At 39.4% G+C, this 17,455-nt stretch overlaps 1 protein-coding gene across 1 annotated transcript in view; it reads right to left on the minus strand.

Moving 5' to 3' along the window:
- Nucleotides 1-10,031, minus strand: part of SEMA3D (semaphorin 3D) — a 188,297-nt gene extending 178,266 nt beyond the window's left edge. The window contains exon 1 of the mRNA XM_023639099.2: nucleotides 9,488-10,031. The gene's annotated coding sequence lies outside the window, so the exon portion shown is untranslated. The remainder of the gene's footprint in view (nucleotides 1-9,487) is intronic.
- Between the last annotated feature and the right edge of the window lie 7,424 nt (nucleotides 10,032-17,455).

Below are 17,455 nucleotides of genomic sequence, written 5' to 3' on the forward strand. Positions count from 1 at the left end.
CATGATACGGTAACATATGAAGCTATAAAACAGAAGCTGGTGTGGTCAGAAGAGCACATTTTGAGTCAGAATATATGTCAAGGATAAAATTAGTAAGTATGCAATCGCACTATTATTCAAAAAATTTTCCTCTACTACAGAGTCAAACCTCAAAGTTGATAATATTTAAGCTATTTTTATTTACAAAGACATTTTTAAAAGATAGTACTCTAGTTATAATTATGTATTCACAGGCCATCAATTACTTGAAAATGTATTGATAGGAAGTAAGAAAAGGAAACATGTTAGTCTATGCAAAAATATGAATTGGACATATCTCTATTATGCAAACTAGGTATGCATTTTATGAGGTTTTGGTCAGAATGTTACATTTCTTCATTCCTCTTTTTGACTGAGTTAAATTACCATAGGCAGGATCTCTTTTAAAAAAATTATTCAATTCTCTTGTGTAACAAAAATGAAATGCCCTGAATCTAAGATTCCAATGAGAGCCCAGAGCTTATTAGTCATATTGATCTGAGTTGTTTTCAGACACTTTCATTATTTTAGGAAACGCAGTGAAGTATAATTCAAAAAGAAGTCCTTTAGTCACATATTCTGGAATAGGGTTCCATGACCTTTCCCAAACAAGCTCTTGAAATGTGCTTTTAGGCTATGACTCATACAAACTAAAAAGAGGGGAAAAAAGGCATGGGTAAACTTTCCAACAACTGCCACAGTGAAATACAAATTCAGTAGAAACTGTAGTTAACTGTAAAGCAGAGAGTCAGGTAGTTGTTAAATAATTATAAATATGAGGGTAACAATCAAAAATAAGACATCAGCATGAATAAAAGCTTAGATGAGAAAAGCAAAATGACAGGACTTTTGGTCCAACTGTAAGGAGAGCTTACTAAAAGAGAATAAAACTCAAATTTTACAAAATATGTAACAATTTGGGGAGCCGGCCCAGGGGCACAGTGGTTAAGTTCACATGCTGTGCTTTGGCAGCCTGGGGTTCACCAGTTCAGATCCCGGGCAGGGACCTACACACCACTTATCTAGCCATGCTGTGGCAGGTGTCCCACATGTGAAGTAGAGGAAGATGTGCACACTCAAGGCTAATCTTCCTCAAGAAAAAAAAGTAACAATTTGGAACACAGGGAAGAAAAGAAATAATGTGATTTATATAGACAGAGAAAGTATCTATAGAAAGTGAGGGAAAGCACTGAAAAACACACACACACACAAACACACACACAGGTAGAAAGGGAAATGGCAGCCCCTATTTCCTGCCCACTCTACACTGGCTGGAACACACACATAAGTTTCAGCTTCCAGGAGTGTTTTGGGACATAGAGGCCTCCTAGGTATATTTTTAACTTTCAAAATAGTAATGATATTTGTATTATACATAAATATACTTGATAGAGAATAATCTTTAACATACGTAACGTAGTAGATGTCCTTGAAATTCAAAGAGGGGGAAAAAGTAATAAATAGTCATCGAGCCATTTTGGCAAGAATTTTGGAAGCATAACCATCATCGAGAACTGAAGACATCTGGCACTGACGACAGATCTTGTCAATACCAATAAAATCCCAAAGACACAAGTAGGAAGAAAACTGCCTTTTCTTTTAATATTTAAGATTGATTTATAGAACATAACTAATACATAGGTTTCTTTGCAGGAGAACCTATAATAACAATCTGAAAATTTTTAGTAATCCAAATAATACATTATATTTCAAAAAATAAGTAATTATGAGAACTAATTCAAAATGTGTGTTTATTATGATAAGATCTACTATATTTAGCATCAACAGAAAAAAAATGGCAGAATAGTAGTACCTTGAACTAGAGAATTAAGTAAGCATTTAACTGAATGACATTAACCTTGCTAACCAGAGAATGGTTCACCTTTTATATAGTTTCTCATCATGGTTAATCTATATGCTTTCAAACATAAGTTTTAAAAATAGACTTTTCTTAGAAGAGTTTAGATTTACAAAAACATTGAGAAGATAGTACAGAGAGCTCCTCTATAACCCACACCCAGTCTCCCCTATTATTTTTACATCTTACATTAGTATGGACATTTATTTCAATTAATGCACCAATATTTATACATTATTATTAACTAAAGTCCATAGTTTATTCTGATTTCCTTAGTGTTTACCTAATTTTCTTTCTCTTCTCATGGATCCCATTCAAGATACCACATTACACCTAGTCTGTCTCTCTTTGGCTTCCTCTTGCCTGTGACAGTTTCTCAGACTTTCCTTGGTTTTGATGATCTTGAGAGGTTTGAGGAGTAGTGGTCACGTATATTGTAAATTGCTCCTCTATTGGAATTTGTCTGATATGTTCTCATGCTTATACTGGGGTTATGGGTTTTGGGGACAGAGACTGCAGGGGTAAAGTGTCATTTTCATCCCATCATATCAAAAGCATATACTATCAACACACTTTATGACTGCTGATGTTGCCCTTGATCACCTGGCTGAGACAGTATTTGCTAGGCTTGTCCACTGTAAAGTACTCTTTTTTCCCCATTTTTCATACCATACTCCTTGGAGGAAGTGACTACGCTCCGCTAACACTTTAGAAATAGAGTTATGCTCCCCTTCCTTGAGAGCAAAGCATCTAGATAAATCATTTGAAATTCTACTGCATGGGGGATTTGTCTCTTTTTCTTCCATTTATTAATTTATTTATATTAGCATGGTCTCATGGATATTCATTTTATACTTTGGCTTATAATCAATAGTTTATTTTTTTTGCTCAAATTGTTCCAGCTTTGGCCACTGGGGGTTCTTTCAATTGGCTCCTGTGTCTCTTTGACATACCCCTATCATTGTGTGTATGTGGTGTGGTGTATGTGTGGTTTTTGAGCACTTCTTTATGTTTTGGCATACAAGATGCTCCAGGCTCACACTGTATATTTCCTGCCACAGTCCTATAATCAGCTGTTTCTCCAAGGATCCTTTTATTGGAGAACAGTAGTAGAAAAAATCTAGGCACTTGGTGTCACATACAAAATTTATTTTTAAAATAAATTTCGTGTTTAAGATAAGAATTAACATCTATCTTTGAGTGTACTAGATTAATGAATAAATTTTTTACTAATACTTCTCTACTTTATGCTTATCTGCACTTTTTAGTTTTTCAGTAATGATCACGAACTATATTGTAATGAAATTACTATAATAATAAAAGATCTACAAAAAACATATGCCCCATTTCAAAAAGAAAATTCAAATTAGTATCAATTTCTACTGACCCAGTATTTAGTATTACAAGTAAACAGAGAATTCTGAGAGTTCTAAATACCTATCTTTGAAATGAAGTGTTATATTTCAAAATTGAAAGTGTTCCTCAAAATAAGAATAGTGTTCATTTTTTTTGCCTTAGAAAGCACTTCTTTCTTTCACAGTATAATCATTCCTAATATGATATTCATCTGAAAGCATCAACAATAACAAATACCAAAACCCAAGAATGCCTGAATTTCACATGTATGGACTGGTCTTTATGATAGGAATAAAAAACAAAAACGGAGAGTTAAAAGCCTAACACTGATTTTATACATCTCATCAAAGAAAACCAGATTATTTAGACACAATTTGAAGTCATGACATCATTAGGCATGAGTCCAGCTGCCAAACGTGAAAAAAAGGTTTCTATGGGACTATTTAAGCAATTTAAGAGGGTACTATTTTTTTTCTGGACATTGTTTTTAGGCAGTTCATACATACTGATAATAAACGTACGGATTATGCTACTTCTCTGTCTCTTCACTAAGGCAACCCCAGATAATATCTCTACTGAGCAATTTTGTTAGTCTAATTTCTGCTAATGTGATATACTTGAAAGTATACATGTTTAACACAGTTATTAGGTACAGTTAAGTAGGCTCAATTCTGGACCAAATATGACACCGTAATCCTAAAAGTTTATTAAGATATACAAAAGATAGACTAAAGAAGAAACCTAGTAAAATATATAATTAACATAGGAAAAATAAATGGGACATTTATCTAATAGTAGATTAATGTCAGCTTTATATACTGATACCATTTTATTTTCCATGAAAGTAACAGTACTGTACTATGTTTCTTTTAAGATACTCAGTAATTGAGACTTTCCTGCTTATTCAATTGACTTTGCTGTTAGTAGTAATAGTCCCATTTCACAACACTTAATTCCATTTAATTAGAAAAACACAGCAAAATGTTTCCATTTCTCCTGTGATTTGCTAGTAAAACTCACTAACAGAACACATTATTAACCACCAGTTTTAAAAACAAAATGCTGAAGTTATTCTGTTAAATACCCAATAGAAGAAACAGGGACGTGAAGTATGTCATTCCTAATCTCTGAAGCAGAAGGTATCACATCTTTAAAGGGATGACAGATGCACACTCAGAGAGGCAGAGACTCTTCTAGGAGCCTTTGGTCACTAAATCTCAATTTCTTGTATACCCTACTATGGGAGGGTAATATCTGTAGTTTATTGAGCTTTCTAAAAGAATGAACAAACTGTCTAAATTTACCAGTAAAAGATTAGCAAGCTGGTTAAAGATATCCTGGCTCATGACTGTTAGAAATTATTAAATATTGTTAATTAACATGGAGACAAATGATCAAATATTAACAAAGATTAAAAATCATCAAAATCATTTAAAATCTAAGTATGAATAGTATACTTCATTATATATTCCAGTGATTTGAAGCACTTAACTTTTTAATGTTATATTTGTTTGTCTAATAATTGAAGTGTATCTCATTATTATTACTTAAATTTCAAAATAATCTCAAAGGTGTTTCAGTTGCTTCTCAGTGTATTTCTTGTTTATAGTCAATTTTGCTTTTTCTGTATCTTCTTTCTAATTATTATTTAGGTATTTAAAGTTAAGGTGAACTAACCTGGACATGGATGATGTAATTGATCAACTGGGTCTTTCTAAAAGACACAAAAAATTTAAAAATAAAATAATAACTTAGTAGCATGCAACTTTTTACTAACTATTCTTATATACCCTATTTCACATGATCATTATGCCACTCTTGGATGTTATGTATTACGATAAAACCCTGAGCATCTCACCACTGTTTTCTACGAAAAGGTTAAACTCAGAAATAAGAGAAAACTCTCCTTCCTAAAATCTCAGAGAAAGTAAAGCATAAAATCTTTTCTAGGCAATGAAGAGATTCAAAATCACTCTATTAACTGCTTAATTAATCAGACTTCAATATGTGCTAAGCATCTAGAATATGTTTAGCACTGTACTAACCTGAAGGTATAAAAAGTCAGAAAAGACAAATTCCTTTCTTCAAGGTTTTTATGATCTCGTCAGGAATCATAAACAATGACAAAAGTAAAGAAGAAAACAAATAATTGAAAACTTAGAATATTAGATTGAAAGGCATGATGAAGACGTAAAAATAAAAAGGGATTTTGGCGAACATTTCTTAGAGCAAGGGAGTATTTTTTCACTAAGTTTTGAGATAGGAAGGAATGTGATAAGTTTTGTCCATGGTCAATCAATATTATTATTGTTATTATCACTTATTTCACAAATGTGAATATTTCTTTTTCCTTTCAGGGAATATGTTATTGAGTGTTGAAATACTTACCACTTAACTTGTGTACTCCATATAGCTCCAGATATTTACAGAAAGAATAACAACTTTTCCAAATGGAGCTTTGGTTAATCTTATTTATTTTACTTTTGGGAGAGGAAGATTGGCCCTGAGCTAACATCTGTTACCAATCTTCTTCTTTTTGCTTGAGGAAGATGGTCCCTGAGCTAACATCTGTGCCAATCTTACTCCATTTTGTATACAGGACACAGCCACAGCATGGCTTAATGATTTGTGCATAGGTCCGCACCCAGATCCGAACCCGCAAACCCCAGGCCATTGAAGCGGAGTGCACGAATTTAACCATTATGCCACCGGGCCGGCCCTAAATATAGAATAATAACTTTTCAAAATAGAGCTACAGTTACTCTTGTTTTTTAAATAAATCATTTGTTAATTGACAAGAACGCTTCCCAAGGAACATATGTCATCAAAGCATTATCTCCCAGACAGAAAGGTAAAGTTCAGAGTCACATTTGTTTTTCCCAAAATAACGAAGCTATGACAAACAATCTGAAGATATATTAATGCTCATTAAACCAGCACCAAATGGAATGTTTTCCCCTTGAGACTGGGAAGTTGATATTCCAAATGTTTAATAAAAATGGGGAGGATTTAACCTAAGAACTCTGTAAAAGCAGTCAACACAAGCTGGGCCACAGAGATACCTGCCAATTCCAAAAGACATCTTCAGAAACACTTTCAGGTCTGTGATAAACCTTTTGGTAGTTCACAAACGCCCATGCAATGAAAAGAGAACATTGTATGAAGAATAAGAACTAAGCACCATGAAACGTCCTGTCTTAATTTAACTCCAACCCCAAACAATGTATTTCCTAGATTTGGAAAAGAAAAGATGTGAGAGTAACCCAGCTCAGTGACTCAAGTTTAAACCTATACCCTATCATTGAAACAGTACATGTGCTTCCTCTGCCTTTGTAATTGTTTATATTCCTGACCTTCTCTGCCACCAAAAATAATTCCCAGTCCCACCCTTACCAACCCTCTCCACACACACAAAAAGAGATTAAATATTCAGTTTATCTTTGCGCATTTTTCCCATGAAAAACTATAAATCAAAATTCATTAAAGGCAATTCTATAAGAAGGCAAAAGAAAAGCCACATAATAATTTATCTCCTTTTTACCCTTCGTTTCTGCTCATGTTGATTATAGTTTGCTGATAATTCCAAAACACTCTGCATTGCCCCATTTTTTCTTGGTCTCCCTTCTCAGAGAGACAGCAGGAAGGTAATAGGAGTCAAATCATTACTCCTGCTAAGGGAATGGGCAACAGAGTCTTATAAAGGTAAACCAGTGGTGCTGAAATATGAAATAATTTTTTAGGTATTCAGGTCATGAAAGCAGTAAGTAGACTAAGGGAAACGTTACTAATCTCAGGAAATTTTCTCAACACAGCCATGGGGTTACCATTTGACAAAATATGTTTCTTTTGTTTTCATTTTTCCTTTAGAAACATTATTAAAGCCACTAATAATTCCTATATGGTACAATAAGAACTGTATAGATTATTAATATCATGTACACATGACTCATGGCCTACAGACTTGCTGGCGCAGATACATCCTCAACCATGGATCCCGTTTAAATTTGTGAGTGTTCTTCCCCTACAAATTATAATATACAGATACAGCGTCAACCTGATCTTATAAAGGTCATCCCCTTAAGTGAGGTCATGGAAAGTGGCCTGAAGTCCCTGAAAGGTGATCCACATCCAGGTAAAACAGTTCCAGTCTCGGCTTTGCCCCTCACTAGCTTGTATTTGGACACATCAATTCACACTTTTACATCTCATTCTCATCTCTAAAATGAGAAGAACTGCGTTGTCCACTCCCCTAACCATCAATACTATTTTTAAAAATTATAATTCTTGGTTAAGATTGCAAGGGCCAGAGCAGGACACCACACCCATTTCTAACTCTGTCTCTCTGCCTTTTTTCCATCCACAAAAAAGGAATGACACTTTGTGTAGTATTGTTGGGCATGTTAACGGTGATAACGTACAAAGCACATGCAATGCAATAACTGTTAGATAAATATCCCTTCCCTTCTCCACCAATTTTCCATTTCATAAATGGGCAAATTCCATTTGAAATGTTGGCAGTCCAGATCAGCACCGTCTTGTTGTCTCTAGGCTACCTCTTGACCCTGTTCTTATCTCTTCCCACATCACCTTCCTGTATTTCCTGGCCTTTCTCGTCCAAGGACCAAGGTCTTTTCCCATCTCCCTGACCTGGACCATCACTTTGTAGTCTGTTAGCAGTGGCTTCTCTGGCCAGCTTTAGCTGATCAGGCAAGCCTCAGCGACTCCAAGGCTGGACAGAGTTAAAGCAATTTCTGGCTGGGGCTGCTCACTTCCAATCCCGACTCTTCCCGCTCATCCTCCTAGCTGTCTGGCCTCGGAGCTGCGGGAGAAGCGAAGGCATCACTGGAGTGATGACATGTGGGTCTCTCCTTTCCCCAGCCTTCATATTTTTCTTTCCACGTGAGGAACCCAGAAAGCTCTGACCACACTTGCCCTGGCGGTTGCCATGGTTACACAATAGCCGCATCAGACCCAGAAGGGGTCTCGTGTCCTTTCCTCTACCTCCCTCTCAACGCTTTCCTGCCCGTTAGGGACCACCCCCCACCCCCCACAGACACACGCACAGTCACAGAAGAACCCTTTCCAGCTAAACTTGAGACAAAGTAACCCTCTGGGAGAAGTTTGGGTGGAAAACGAAGAGTCCTCGTGGGGACGCCTCCCTTTTATTACGGGTTCCCTCGGGGCTAAATGGCGGCAAGTCCGCCTATCTAGCTCGGGTCTCCCTGGCGAGGCACCCGGGACCTCCCGGTCGCAGTGGCGGGGCGCGCGCCGCCATCCAGGGCTCTCGACTCCAGGCTGCAGCGAGACGCGGCGGCTCGGCCTCCAGTCAAGTCCCCTCCGCGCGCTGGGACCGAGGCAGAGCACCTCAGTCCCCGAAGCCGAGCACAAGTCCGGAGAGCTGGAGAAGTGGCCAGGGTGGCCCGCGGCGGCAGCGGGCCGGAAGGGAACACCCGAGGGTCCAATTCCCAGGGGGATCGAATCCAGGCTTTTCCCGAGCAAGCCAAACCCAGGCTGCCAAGGGATGCCCCGCTCGGGCAGCGCTTGTTTGCAGGCACCACGCTTCCCTGCCAGCCAACGCTGGGCTGCCGTCCGACGCCAACTTTCCCCTCCGGCTCAGGAAAGAAGGACGCACGCCGCGTGCAGCCGGAGCGCTGCGATTCCCGCCCCAAGCAAAAGGCGTCGCCCGTGCCTCCCCAAAAGCACCACAACCAAACTAGCACCATGGTCTCCCCGTGCCCTTCCCCGGCCCACCCGGAAAGGGGCGAGCGAGGACGCAGATGCCGTCGGTCGGGTCCTCCGCAGACGGCCTGTACCGAGACGTCGCCGAATGAACCTGCAACCGGCGGAAGCCGGGGGGCTAGTGCAAACGCGCTCCCCGCCGCCTGCGCTGCGCCGGCGCGAAGGCGAGGGCGAGCGAAGTTCCTGGGCGCGCGAGGACGCAAACCGCGCGGGCCGGCAGCCGGGCTCGGGCGGGGGCGGCGAGGGGGTGGGAGCGCGCCCGGCCGCCACGCTGGCCCGGCGCCGCATGCCCGGCCCGCCGCCCCTCGGCGCACCGACCCCGCCTGGGCCCCGGCGCGGCCCCTCCGTCAGCTCCAGGGCGCTTTCTCCGTCCCAGGACGATTCCTTATCTCCCAGCCGCTCCGCATCCTCACTTCGGACCCACAGCCACCCCTAAATTCCGTCACCTCTGCTTACCACCGCGGTCCCCAGCGCGCCCTCCCACTGGAATAGCAGGTGACCTGAAACCAGCCTTACCTGCCGCGAACTCCTCACTCCCGCTCTCTCTGCCTGCTGTCCCTTCAGGGCGAGAGGAAGGGGATGCGGGCTGGGGGCGTGCGAGCAGCGACCCGGGCGCCGGCACGACTCCTCGGAGCCGCTGCGCTGCCTGAGCCGGAGCCGCCGGCGGCCCTGGCGGAGAGCGGAGGCTGCGCCGCCGAGGCCGGCCTGGAGGCAGGGGGCGCTGCGGGCCCCGAGCGAGCGCCGCGCCGGCCAGGCGGCGCGCCAGGCACCAGCTGAGCTGCGGGAAGGCGAGGCTGGCGCGGAGAGGCGCGCTCCAAGAGGGAGGGCGCCTTTTAAGTTTGTGGTGTGACCGCAGCAGCTGTCCGGGGAGAGACTCAGTCTTTCTAAAAAGGGGATGCTCCAAACGCCGGGGATTACCTCTCCCCTTCCGATCTCCACCCCCAGCCCTCGCCCCCCGCCGGCGCGCCAGCCCTCCCGGGCGTGCTTCTAGAAGGCCATCCCTGCTGGCGCGGCCACAGCGCAGATCACAGACAGCTCTGGGCGCGCCGAGGGGTGTTCCTCCGGACAAGGCACTTTGTCTGTAAAGAATCCTCTGCTGTTTGAGCCTGCGCCCGGGTGACTTTAGGACCTGTTTATTCTGTACCATAAAGTCTCTAAGGACCTGCGGGAAAAAACTGGACAGTGTCCTACAAATTTTGAGCCACAGATAAAGTAGCTATATTCCAGTATGTAAAACCCCGGTCCACTGTGACTGGCCTTGAAAGAGCAGACAGGAGGATGAGCGACAGAGATCAGCCCTCCTTTAAGGGGCTGGCACCAAGGAAGGAACAAACAGGGGAAAGAAAGAAAAAAATAACAAGGTGTAAGTCTTCTTTCCTCTTTACCTCATACCAGGCCAACAAGGATATGTCTTAGGAGGTTTCCTTTGTTGATGTGTACATACCTTGGTAATGCAACAGGAAACTTGGAAGTTTATGGGGACCAGAGTGGATCCACATTTTGAGGAGCCTGGAGCTTAGACAATTTGGAGATGGGATCCTCTTAAAGAAAATTATGCAGAAATAGCTTAATTTTACAGATTTTTACAAAAACATATGACCATGTGAATTCATTGTCGGGCTGCCATCAGGGTCATGGAAAGGGCCTGTGCAAGTGATGAGTCCTGAAGCTTGGGCCTTATTAGCTGCATGGTAAATCCTTTTGTAATTGGAACTCTAGGTCTGTAGTCACACACCTTGCACTTATTAGTCCAAAACATAAAGCTGACTTGAGATGGAGTAGTAGAAAAAACGCAGCCCCGGGGTCCTGCATTTGTCAGCTTGATTTAAGAGCACAGCTTGTAAAGTCCCAGAGCTCCCTTGGCAAATGCGAACGGGTGTTTTGGTTTGGGGGTAGTGAGCAGACAATGGCTACAATGGAAGAACCGCAAGTGGGGAGGAGACTCCTCCCTCAGCCTCCCCTCAGCAGCAGAGAGCTCAGGGCCACAGAAACTAAATGAGTCATTTTAAGTCACAGGTAGTTGGTGGCAGAGCCAGCCTCAGGAGGGACTCAAGGTCTCTAACTCTCACCAAGGTTCTTTCCTGTATCTCATGCTGCCCCATCTCTGTGACTTTGGTTTTGACTGTCAACCAACCAAACTTATAATTTTCCTCTTTAGAGAAAAGAAAATTTAAGTCCCTATAGATTATTCGAACCTATAGCAACTTTTTTTTCCTGAATGCTTCATAGTTAATGTTCTACCACTCATTTTTTAATTAACTGTATCCTTGGTGTGCTTATTGCATTTTTCTGTATTTTTATATTGTTTTTATTTGTTTATGCCATTGCCTCTCAATCCAAACTGCAAGCTCAGTCTGAGGACAAAGTACCTCCTTTGTCTCCCACAGCATAGTTTAGCTTTTTGCATATGGTGCATTCATAATGAGTAGTTTTTGATCCTTAAAAACTCTCTATGAATTTTCTAATAATTTTGTCACTTTATTGGCCAGAATATTGTGTTTAACTAGTATTGTGGTTAACTCTGGATTTCCCCTTTTCCCTTCCTGTCTAAATTCTAGGTTAATATACTCAAACCAAATGATATCTCCCTCTTGCTATTTCAGCCTTTTCTACAAAACCCCTACAGAATTAATCACACCCTCCTGTTTTCCCAAAGCACTTTGATTTCACTATTATAAGGCCTTTTCATGTTATATCATAATTAGTTATGCATGTGTCTGCATCTCAAACAAGTGTGTTGGCTGTTTTGTGTCTTGTTGTTTCAGCCCCTAAAAAAATGCCTGTAAATTTGTACTGAGCTGATTTAGTTTGAAGTATCCTGACTTCAAATTCAGACTGCATTAACTAGGGCATCCTGAATATACCATGAGAAGACAACATCTGGAAACTAGGCTCTGTGCTTTCCTTCCTTTTAATTACTCTGAACACACAGCAGGCAAAATCAGCTGCACAGCCCAAAGTTGTGATGAATGGCCTCGACTGTGTGCGCGGCTTCGCAATCCTCAAGGTACTTCTCTGAGTGTCTTGTATGTGGTAGGTGTTTAACAAATATTTGGGGGTTAAATGAGTTAATGAAAACAGTGGATATGATGATGATAATCAGTCACTTTATTTTCAGTCAATTTATTTCTGAATTTCTACTAACTATACAGGACCCCACCAGCATGGTTTTACAGTCCTCTCTAAGAGTCTGAGATTTACTGTCACCAGAAGCAATTTGGCAATCTGTCCTGTAGGGCTAATACCCTATCTGGATTCTTGCAGTACCACCCAATGGGAAAAGTCTATTTTACATTAAATTTTGCTAAAATGTAAGGTGTATTATACAGTTTAGCTGATTTCCAAGAGTGACTATTCAAGATTCAACAAGTGATCCTTAATTGCTCTGAAAGAGATGTGTATATCATCAGTTAGAACAACCTAATTGCTGCAGCTATGCCTGTTTCAGTCTGAGAGGGGAAAAAAATAAGGAAAGAAAACAAAGTACTTTCCAGGTGCTTGGAAAATTGTTAAATAAGTAAGCCTGTCACGACTCTTCCTCTGTGACATACCACCCCTCACCCATCGCCGTTGGAGCTCGCAGATTGAATCTGAGTAAGTGATTCTTACCGTATGGTAGTAGGTATTTGTTAGATAATGTGAAATACACTATTTCTCAAAGGTTTACATTTTGATACTGAATGAAGCCAAAAAATAAAGTTCTAATTGTAGAATTTCAGGAATCATCGATCTATGTTGGGAGCCAAAGAGGAAGGCAGCAGGGATGGGTAGAGGTAGAATAGGTATATTCTAGGCTTCTCCAACTCCACATATAGCTGCTTCTGTCCAGAAGACAGGAGGAAGATAATTACTGGGTCTAGAATATAAATCTAGCAGGATCTCAGAGGATTTGGCTGCACTTTCAGCAGAAGTTACTAGCCTGTGGTTCTTTTCCAACAAAATCTATAGTCCTCGTTCTCTCTGTACAGTTTTCTATTCACAAAACAAAGACAAATTTGGTGAATTTGAAGGGAAATAGATAAAGACAAATTGCAAAGTTCTGTGCGAGAGACAAGGAAAATGGAGATAAAACCCAAGCCTTTCAGTGTCACTTCTATAAAACTAGTCATACTTTGGTCATACATAAAACCTCTCTGCCTTATAATAAGTACTACTTTATGAATGTGCTCCCACATCCTAACATATCAGTACTGACAGATAAGAAATGTGAGAAAACTGGAATATATGTTAGTTTATGTCTAATTGGAACCAGTGATGACATGAGTTGAAAGCAACTCACCCACCTCCTTGATCTTCTGTCAGGTGTTTTCCCTTTATAAACTTCACATATTTTTGTTTCACTCTGTTTCATTTGATTGTGGCAATCTACTCATCGCTGGATCATTAGTTACATATTAAGATCATTAGATCATATTTAGTGATGGAAAAGAACGCACTTTACTTTTATCTTTATTACGGTATTACTTACATATACGTAGAACTCTCAAAAGTAAATGTATCCCTGAGTCTCATCATCAGATAAAGACGGAAGATCATTTATGGTTAGTTAATCAGAATGTAAAACTGTTAGAACTTTGCTTTATGTCCTTTAGTTTTAAACTCATAACATCATAAATAATCATAAACATTCAGAGTTAGGAGAGGCCTGGAGACCTTGTAGCTCCGATGTTATGCATGAGGAAACCAATGCCAAGAAGAAGGAATGATCACCCAGCTCCTCTGACTCCAGGCTCACTGCCCTCCACAATACAGCACCCTGCCATAGAGACTTTCCTTGAAGCAAAAAGAAAAAAAGAAAAAAATCAGCTATTTTTCAAAACCTTTCCAAGCCAGAATCTTAAGGTTATATTTACTTAGCTGGGTTGGGGTGTGGTGAATAATTAAATTCAGCAGGAATGCACTTCAAAATAAAAATAAAAACACAGCCCAACCCCTTTGGCTCAAGTCCTGAGACCTCAGAAAAGAAAACCTCCTTGACTATGAACATTTGCTAGAGGTTAGAAAGCCTTTCTGTGCCTGATACAGGACTCGACATAGCCATTGCAGAAAGGGGGGTGGGTTTATAGTCAAATAAACGACTCTTTGTTTTTTAATTTTTAAAATTTTTAACAATGTTCTTACATCAACAAACATCCCCAAGGAAGGATTTTAGGAAAAATAAACAACTTTCATCATCATATAACTTACATCATATAAGAAAAAAAAGTCATCTTAAACTTTGCTTTTCTTAATAACTCATACCACCACCACTGCACCCTTAGAGCATACTTTAGATACAGTGTATTCTTCTAAGACAATGGGAGAGCAGGTGGGGGAGGAGGAGCGATTCTTATGATACCTACTCAAGGCATGCCTTATTTGTATAAAAATGATGAAACCAAGAAAAATATGCCCTCTTGTGGTTTATTTGTTCTAGTTCACAAATTATCAACAGTTCTCTATTATTTCCTGAAACTCAAACATACCTATATTCCAAGTGGAATTAAACTATTTCTTTGTGCAATAACTGGAGAGAACAGGTCCATGCACACCGCAGGATGGCATTCCAAGACTTCTGCTTTGTTCAAGGTCATAAGCAGCTGCCTAGCCACAACAAAATCAGTATCCCTAAAAACGGGGAAGATTTTCCAAAATAACCCACAGATTCTTACGGATATTATAAAAATGTCTTCCAAATAAATGCATTAGATAGAATTTCTTTCCTAAATAGGTTTGTTTTGGACAAACTTAAACCATCAGTTTCCAGAAATAGGAGAAAATTTATGATATCCTTTCCTACTGTATTTGTGCCTCTATTTCTTTAACTGTGAGACAATGCTGATTTTTCCATTAAAAAAAGTAAAACATAAACCAATTAAGAGAAGACTGATTATCATTCTGTGTGTATTTTTTCTCTTCTTTCCCCCCGGTTTACACAGAAATGAGTATATAACAAATGTGTTACATCCTATGATTTGCGGATATAAGTAATTTCCTGATACCACAAAAAATGCCTACCGTGTTGTCCTAAAACAGCAAAACGGAGATGGGTTTAGTGGGAAATGACCTCTGCTGATCTAGAGAATGACTTTCACATAACTGTGATTTAAATAACTTAGCAACTAAGTGAATGTCAAAGATTTAAAACAGGCCAGGTTGCTAACTCCTTAGTCAGCCCTATAATAATAATAATAATTATGATTAACATTATTATTATTTTACATGCAAAGAAACTTAAAGTTAAGTCACTTAAATCGCATCTTTTCCATTTGACTGGATCTGCGTGTGTAGTGAGTGGGCCAGTGGGCCATTTCCTAACTTGCATCCTTTGTGTAGCAAGTTGCTGCTGAAATGGACCAAATTATGTTTTACTTATTGGAAAGAATAAGTACAACTTTCCAAAATTTAATACACAGAGTTCTTGTTTTTCTAAGTTACTGCTAAAATCAAATCCTGTTCTTTAAGTTTATCTCGTTCAATGATCATTCTTACCTTTAAAGCACAGATATACTTTCATTAGAATTATCATTTGCAAAGAGCATTCATAAAACAGTTCAAGATGTTTAATTTTATTTGCTTTAATTTAGTGAAAAATAATGAATCACTATAGTATACTATTAACAAATTGAATTCTCTTTCTTCTTGACATTTCAGTGAAATTTTCTTTTCCTGTGTAAAGCAAAGTTTTACTTTCCAAATTTTATTCACGTGTTTGCCAAAAAAGTGTCTACATTAAAAGTCTATGATAATACATTTATTTTAAAAATCATCTCTAATTTTATTATATTTAAAACTTCCAATTCAAAGAATGGAGCCAATTTTAAAACACAAAAGCATGGCCACTGAAATATTGTATTAAGAAATAAAATTAACATGTCACTAATTAAGAATAAAAGACAAGTCATTCATAATAATAAAAGTCAATATTTTAAGTTATGATGCTGTGGATAGCATGCCCAATGTTAAAAATGGTGATCTGCCAATATTAGCTATTAAGACATTATAAATTTAAGATATTAAAACAGTGGGGTGCTGGTTAGTGAATAGATAACCAAATAAAACAAATTAGAAGTCCAGAAAACAGATTTAGATATATATTATAATCTACATATATATTAGGAATTTTTCTGGCTCTAAAGTTGAGTGGACAATAAATGACTTCCTTTCTAAAAATTGCTTTTGTTGTGTAGCGTTTGAAATACAATAAATACTATATACAAACACACACATGTGCAATAAAATAGAATTCCCACTCAAGATATGGTACCCAACTTCAGAATTAGAACATTACAAGTATTTTTGAAATTATCTATGCATTCCTCCCTGATTCCATCCTTTTGCCTACCACACAGAAGTAAACAATATTCTAAATTTAGTGCTTATTTTCTCTTCTGTTTATCCCCACATAGGTTTAAGGCTCTAAACAATACATTGCATGATGTGTTATTAGCTTTTGATAAGTAGTATCAGCTTCATAAAAACAGTAATTTTCTGTGACTTTCTTTACTCAGCACTACAATTCATATTCCCTATTGTGTGTGCTATTGTTTTGTTTACTTTCATTGCTTTTAATTATATGATTGTATAAATATATCATGAGTTATCCATTATCAGATTGATGGTTGGTTGTTTCCAATATTTTGCTATTTCTAACCATGCTGCATAAACATGCTTGTATACGTCACTTTATTTTTGTTACCCAACTTAAAGTCTGTCTCAAGGCCTTTGTGAGCCGGTTATGATCACAGAAACCAGCCCAAGTGTGTCAAACCAAAGGATTTAATATAGGGAATTGGATGAAAAGATATTGGAAGGAGCAAGGGGGGTGGGATCTGCAAGAGTGAAAGGAAAGGTAGAATGATACTCAGAGATTAGATGCTACCAATGCCCCAAGGCTAAAAGTCTCTAAATCCACCAGCTGCTGCACTGTTGGGCATGATGTTCCAGTACATATTGGATCTGTTAAGATGAGCTGCTTTGACCAGGACTGGACTTCTGAAAGGTGTTGTCTCTGCAGTGCTGGAGGTAGAAACACCTTGACCCCGTTATTTCTCAACCTGCAACTGCCAGAAACTGCCAGTACCTGCCTCATTCTGAGAGCCAGAAGCATAAAGCATTTCTGTTTCTCTTGCCTACTGATCTTCTGAAAATTTCTTCTCCTGACTGAATCTTACCAAGGGCCAGATGGCAAAGTAGTACAAAATGTAATTTTCAGATTCCTAGGGCCAGATAAAGTATAAAAGAGGTGATATTGGGTTCAGAGATAGGCAAATAAGCAACACAAGCCCTCATTTCTAACAGACAGCAGAAAATTTAACTTAGTTGTTCTCAGGTAAACAGCCAAGTAGTGATCTCTCAGTCATTTCAAACTTTAATAACATTCAAATCCAGAGTTCTTCTTTACTTTCTCTCAATGATAGTATTTAAATTCTAAGGGGGCGTAAATAAATCCAAGAGTTGAAAAAAGGCGTGCTAATTTGCTAGGGCCACCATAACAAGCACCAC

Source organism: Equus caballus, chromosome 4 (genome assembly GCF_041296265.1).
Source record: "Equus caballus isolate H_3958 breed thoroughbred chromosome 4, TB-T2T, whole genome shotgun sequence".
NCBI classification, from domain to species: Eukaryota; Metazoa; Chordata; class Mammalia; order Perissodactyla; family Equidae; genus Equus; species Equus caballus.